Here is a 7,246-nt window from a genome sequence, read left to right as displayed (position 1 = left end):
TCCTCTCAGATCGGCAAGAGCTGATCGGTAAAGTCCAGCAGTTCGGTCTCAGCATTCGACCGAACTAGGAGTTAGTGGACTCATGAAAGGCCTCCACGACCTCCGCTATACCCACGATCTATTTAGTGGTACGAAGCAGTTATTGAGCAGTTATTGCTCACCCACGATCTTGTTAGTGGGGCTGCAAACCACGACCTTAGTTCAATGTATAAATAGAACTTAGATCAGATAGAAAAGGGTTAAGCTCTCTAGAGATAAAAGCATATAGCAAGTCTGTGTTGTAAGCTGTAATCCCAGATCAAGCAATACAATCTTGCCCTCCCTTCTTCCCGTGGACGTAGATTTACTTCAGTAAATCGAACCACGTAAATTCACCGTGTCGTAATTTATTTTTACGAGCATTCATCATCATCAATAATTCGCGGATTCATCACTAGGCATATGGGGCCCACTCCCTGACAAAATCAATAGATTATATCTGCTTGAAGCTTTAGACATGAGTTCAAATTTCTTGTTTGGTTCAATTCCTTCTCAAATGTCAAGCATGGATAAGCTTAGGACTTTGAGCTTTGATCAGAACTATTTCAATGGCAGTGTTCCTGAGTGGTTGGATTCGTGGTCGAATCTCACTGTGTTGAGCTTAAAGAACAACAGATTGAATGGTGAGGTTCCTTCTGCAGTTGCAAGAATCACAACATTGATTGAATTAGTTTTGTCTCACAACTTTCTCACTGGAAAGATGCCTGATCTGAGCAAACTCTCCACTTTGCAGTTGTTAGATTTGAGAGAGAACAGTTTAGATTCTACATTGCCCCCTCTGCCAAAAGGGCTGGTTAATGTATTTCTCAGCAAGAACTCATTTTCCGGTAGCATACCCGAACAATTTGTTAAGTTGGAACAGCTTCAGCATCTTGATTTGTCGAATAATCATCTTACCGGAACCCTCCTTCTCTGCTCTTCTCTCTCCCCAATATTAGTTACTTGAATCTGTCATCCAACACTCTTAGTGGATCACTTCCTGAGCATCTCAAGTGCGGAGAAGGACTTAGTTTGATCGATCTTTCTGATAATAAAATGGTAGGCCAGCTTCCTAATTGCTTGGAAGATGAAAGAATAGTCGAAATTAGTGGGAATTGTTTCTCAACTGATGCCAGGGATCAGCATTCTGCATCATTCTGCAAAGGCGTTAGCAAGGGCGAAAGACGGTCTAGAATGAGGGAAATAGCCCTTCTGGCCGGAATTGTCGTTGTAGTGATAATTATCTTGCTTGTTGGTCTTATGTTTTTCTATAAAAGGCACCGAACACAGCATGCACTAGTTCGGCATATTGCACCTAAGGTTAAACAAGATGATCGACCAATTTCCCCCGATCTCCTAGCAAGTACCAGTATGTTAACTTCTCTGCACTATGGTTCAGTTACAATGTCATCTATCCTTTTTTTTGCTTCTAAATCTTGAATTTTTCCATTTTTTCCTTCCATCAGAGATACTTTCTGAAGTTGAGAACCAAAGTTCTCCATCCTATAGGGTGTTTACTTTACCAGAACTTAAAGAAGCTACCAAAAACTTTGATCAGTCAACTTTCTTAGGCCAGGTTCTTTCGGAAAGGTAGGCGGCTTAGCCAATTATGGAGCTATTTTTCGTCTCGGAACATAGGCTCTTTGATGTGATTTTGCGTATTTTGCATTAACTAGGGGTTCATATGTACAGGTTTACAAGGGAAGGTTAGAGAATGGAAGCTTTGTTGCTATCCGATCTTTAACTCTATACAGAAAATGCTCGATTCAAAACCTCAAGATGCGGATTGATTTGCTTTCAAAGCTTCGCCATCCTCACTTGGTTGCCCTTCTTGGTCATTGCATTGATGATGGAACGCAGGACGACTCAACTGTGCGTAGGTTGTACCTCGTGCAACAATTCGTTCCTAATGGAAGCTTCCGCTCTCATCTCTCAGGTACTATACGCATCGCCAATCTTTTTACACAAGACATATGTTATTAACTTTATAGACAATGGAATTTGGTTGTGTTGTTGTACAGAGAAGGTCCTGAAGTGGCCAGAAAGATTGGCTGTTGTAATCGGTGCAGCCAAGGCCATACATTTTCTTCACACCGGGGTGATCCCCCCTTCTCTGAGCAATCGTCTAACGACCAACAGTATACTGATAGATGAGCATGGGATTGCGCAGCTTAGTGATTATGGAATGTCTCTCATTGCAGATGAAACTGAAAAAACTGATGTATGCTCCTCCCTTCACTTTTGATTCCATATTAATTCTTGTAAGCAGCTATTTATCCTTTGCAGGACGATGTTCACAACTTCGGGTTCATATTACTCGAGTCACTGGTAGGTCCTATCGCAAGTTCAAAAGGCGAAGCGTTTCTGCTAAATGAGATGGTATGTTATGTTGGTTCCTTTTAATGCAGTTTATGGTTTAGGTGTTTGATTCTTTATCTTTTCCTCAAATGGCAGACATCGTTCAGCAGCCAAGATGGTAGGCGAAGGATAGTGGAACCAATCGTGCTAGCCACGAGCTCACAGGAATCATTGTCCATTGTGATATCCATCACGAACAAATGTATATCAGATGGATCCTCGGGGTGGCCGTCGTTCGAAGATGTGCTGTGGAACTTGCAGTATGCTGCTCAAGTGCAGGCCACGGCCGATGCTGATCCGGATAGTGCATCGCATCAGAGCTTCGGCTAACCTCTCCTCCTCTTTGGTTAGGTTATACTAGTAGGGAATGTAAATTTAGAGGTTAGATAGTGAGTTATGCTATATTGGCAAAAATGTAAATGCATTCTTTTTCAGTATTTGATTTATACAGTGAAGAAATTAGGTGGTGGCACTTAATGGATTAGTTAGGCATTAACTTGGCTTAGCAGTTTAACAGCCCAACAAGAATACTAGTGTAGGGGAGTTTTCAACTTACCATTATGTAAGTTGATGAGCATTTAAGGTTACATCAACCCTAACTCTCTCACCTTCCATCACATTTATACTTACTATTTGTAGAGAGAGAGGCAAGATTTCATACTCTACCAACTTCCTCTCTCTCTCTCTCTCTTGCTGGTAAGGTATTTCATAACATAATTACTACTCCAACCAAATCAAAAGTAGCCAAGTTTAGATAAGAAGAATAATAACATGTAGCATCAACACATAATTAAAAACATATATATTTATGAGTAAAAGTAAGTAGTGGGAAGCCCATTGCATCTATCATCCCAATGATTTGTTTAGTGATTTTAGGGGAGACAAACGCTAAGTGTGATTACTATTGAGACAAAATATTACATCTTTTGATGTGGTTATCACATGCTTGCATAATTACTCCATCCTTGTTTTTTTTTGTTAACATATGTACAAACTAAACCACATTCTTCTGCTTCACCTTATGTTTACCTTACTCAACCTCTCTCTCTCTCTCTCTCTCTTTTTATGAGTTTGAGTGGTTGAGTTTTCACTGTTATCTGATTTTCTTTCTCCTTTTGAAAATGGTATTGTTACATTTGTGCCATTTCTAACTACACCATTTTCTGTTGCTCTCTCACAATTATCTATATTTATTCTCCGATTTTGAAGTTTTAACCGTTTAAGGTTTAGTTTATGCGTCTTCATCTCCACGGATCAATGTGGCATTGCTTTCACCTTTAGTGATGTAAATCCATTCTAGCTAGCTACAATTTTGCAATAAAAATCACTTTTTGTAATTGTGATTGTGTTGTAGTAGATGTAAGAAATGGTTTTAGGTGTGAGGATGAAAACCGAGAAAGGGCCTTCGATTGAGGCTGACTACGTTGTTCATATAGTGGAGGTGAAGCCATGGCCTCCTTCTCAGTCTCTGAGAAGATTAGGCTCTGTTGTGATTCACTGGGAGCATAGTGATGGGAGCTGTGGCTTCACCAATCAAGCTGTGCCTGGAAATGGAAGGATTGAATTCAATGAATGTTTTGGATTGAGGGAAAATGGGGATGCTTGCATTGAGTTTAATCTCTATGAGCCAAGATGGGACAAGGGTTTGAAAGGGCAGCTGCTGGCAAGTGTAGTTCTTGATTTGGGTGCTTATGGTGTTATTGAGAAAGGTTTGAGCATTAGCACTCCCATTCATTGCAAGAGGACTTATAGGAATGCTGCTCAACCGCTTCTTCTCCTCAAAATCGAACCGGCCTCCTCCTCCTTGAGAGAGTCTGTTTCTTCATTGATGAGTGAGGAATATGCAGAAGAAGCATCGTCTACTACTGATCATGATCCTGATCAATCTTCCCCAAATGCCGCTTCCTCGGCTTTAAACCAGAAGGTACATTGCTTGCTATGTATGATCAACTTTTCTCTATTCACATGTTAACTTGTTTCATTTGTAATATGCAGATTGCAGTGAATGGTAGTGCAAAAGTTGGCCATCGGGAGCAGGCCACTGAATCCTCCTTGTCCATGGATTTGTCGTCTGATATTGAATGGATATCGAGAAGGATTGGATCTCACAGTTTGCAGTCATCTGCTGTGAAAGAAGCAGATAAAAGGCTGAGATCCAATCACAGGGAAGAAGAGGGGATTGTTGCAGGCTGGTAAAAGGGATGCGAGAATCCGGATTAGCTCTGAGGCGTCGAGAGCAGTGATGAATCGAAATTCTGGCGGTGGTTCATCTACTAGTGCAGAGGAACTGCTTGTGGATGGAAGAACAAACTCTCCACCTCTAAACAAACGAGTGGAAGAGGAAGGGGAAGAGGAAGAGGAAAATTTCGAGAATGAGGTGCGAAACATATATCAAGTTGAAAGAATGGTATTGGAAAATGGTGTGGCTTCTTCGACCAGAAGAAACCATCACGTGACAGGCTCGATAAGCAGTGAGCGCAAGGTGTGTAGAATGGAAACAAGGAGCCTTGTTTCAGAAGGGCGAATTCAGCAATTGGAAAACAGGATAAAGATTTTGGAGGGAGAATTGAGGGAAGCAGCAGCCCTTGAGGTGAGCCTCTACTCGGTCGTAGCAGAACATGGAAGCTCCACGAGTAAAGTCCATTCTCCAGCGCGGCGCCTCTCAAGGCTATATTTCAATGCCAATAAACAGAACCCGAAATCAGGGAGAGAAAGTGCTTCTGAAAGTATTGTGTCTGGATTAGTTTTAGCTGCCAAAGCATGTGGCAATGATGTTCCTAGGTATGCCTTTCATCACTCAATACCTTCCTTATTTGCCCTCATGTTGATGTCTGTGTGTTTTATATATAGATTGACTTTCTGGCTGTCCAATGCCATAGTACTAAGGGCGATGATCAGCAAGTCGTTTGGGGACAGTACGATTCAGATACGTAATTCTGGAAAGAAGAAGTCATCAGCAGTTGCAAGGAGAGGGGGTGAGAAGGAGAATCTGGTGGATGCACTGGAAAAGGCACAGGGATGGATATTTTCCAGAATCATAGAGTCACTGTGGTGGCAGGTATCGTACGAACGTTGTTACTGGCTTTTCACTGATTGAAACCAATCTCACCAAGCTATCTGTGTGTAGACTTTTACACCACACATGCAGTGTGGTGGTAATGGAACAAGGCAGGAGCAAGGGAACTTCTCTGTCAAACTGTGGAAGAAGGCTATCAAGGATGCGAGCGAGAGGATATGCCCTGTTCGAGGTGGAGGACATGATTGTGGCTGTTTACCTATTCTCTCCAAACTGGTACTTGTCAAAATATACTCCACTGAAATCAAAGCTAGAATTTGACATCATGATGATATTAGATTATGGAGCAACTGGTCGCGCGCTTAGATGTGGCTATGTTCAATGCCATCCTTCGAGAATCGGCTGATGAAATTCCAACAAATCCTCTAGCAGACCCTATCACTGATGCTAATGTGCTTCCAGTTCCACCAGGAAAACCTAGCTTCGGTGCTGGTGCACAACTCAAAAATGCGGTACAAATACAACAACCGAGATAGATATATGGATATTTTCATCGTTCTTTCTGTTCTTGCACGTATGATATGATGAATCTCTGATGCTACAACAGATTGGGAATTGGTCGAGGTGGCTGACTGATCTGTTCGGGATGGACGGTGATGACAAGGACGAGGCAAGATCACCGAAACCTTTCAGTCTGCTAAACGCGCTGAGCGACCTTATGATGCTTCCCAAGGACATGCTATTGACTCCATCCATTAGAAAAGAGGTTCTCATTCTTTTGCTTCGCCTTGCTTTACTTTGTTCATTCATTTCTTCTGCTTATATTGATTGGCCACTTCAGGTCTGTCCTACATTCGGCCTACCACTGCTCACCCGGATTCTCAACTCTTTCATCCCCGATGACTTTTGCCCCGACCCCGTCCCTGCAGCTCTTCTTCAAGCTCTCAGTACACAGGTCTTTATTATTCTTTGCATTTTTACTTGACATATTCAGCATCAAATTCTGATGGTTGTATTACTACGAGTATAGGATTTGGAACAAGACTCGATAGTGAACCTTCCATGCGAGGCAGCACCTATCGTGTATCACCCACCATCACCTGCTACTGTCTTGGCCGGCCGTTCTGAGCTCAACAAATCACAGACGAGCGACGACGAGCTCGACCAGCTCAACTCACCTCTCAAAGCCCTCTCCCTCCGGTCGTCAGCCAGAACCCCAATTTGCGTTAGGTATCAATTGCTTCGGCAAGTATGGAAAGAATAATACTGTACAAACACCACAACATTTACAAGGTCTTAAATGTTTGTTGTTGCTTCTTCCACCAATAGAGAGGCTTTGTGGAGTAGCAAATTCACCTCAATTTCCTTCAGCAACAAAGAGTTTCAAATATCATCATATCTATTAGTATAATATAATGCCGAACAAAGTTTACACTAATTTCTCTATTACAATATCTTGAAACAACAAAACCCAAAAAGCAAAAAAGAAAAGCAGTGTAATAATGGAGTGCTCATTTCAGTTGGAAGAAGAAGGCAGAAGAAGGAAGCTCGGCTTTGAGCTGGAACTAGCCGAGAAGGGAGTTCGGTTTTGAGCCGAGAAGGGAGTTCGGTCTTGAGCCGAGAAGGGAGTTCGGTCTTGAGCCGAGAAGGAAGAAGCAACCTAGAGAAACTAGCCGTTGGAGCAGCAGTTAGTTAGCTGAGATGTAGCGGTTATTCTTCTTGTTTTCTTGATTCTTGTTGTAGTTAGTTAGTAGCAGTTGCTACTTGATTGTAGAGCTTTAAATAGCTCATAAACCGTGTATGTAGTTAGTAGTTTTTCAATAAAGAGTTTTCCAGTTTCTCTCCAAGATTATC

At 42.0% G+C, this 7,246-nt stretch overlaps 2 pseudogenes; both read left to right on the top strand.

Annotated features, from left to right (window-relative positions):
- The first annotated feature begins 418 nt into the window (after nt 1-418).
- LOC121788372 lies at nt 419-2,841 on the top strand (annotated as a pseudogene).
- A 606-nt stretch (nt 2,842-3,447) lies between these two features.
- On the top strand, nt 3,448-6,961 carry LOC121788373 (annotated as a pseudogene).
- The last annotated feature ends 285 nt before the right edge of the window (nt 6,962-7,246 follow it).

Source organism: Salvia splendens, unplaced genomic scaffold (genome assembly GCF_004379255.2).
Source record: "Salvia splendens isolate huo1 unplaced genomic scaffold, SspV2 ctg1025, whole genome shotgun sequence".
NCBI lineage: Eukaryota > Viridiplantae > Streptophyta > Magnoliopsida > Lamiales > Lamiaceae > Salvia > Salvia splendens.
The sequence above is the reverse complement of the archived record's forward strand: the minus strand, read 5'-3'. Positions and strand labels throughout refer to the sequence as shown.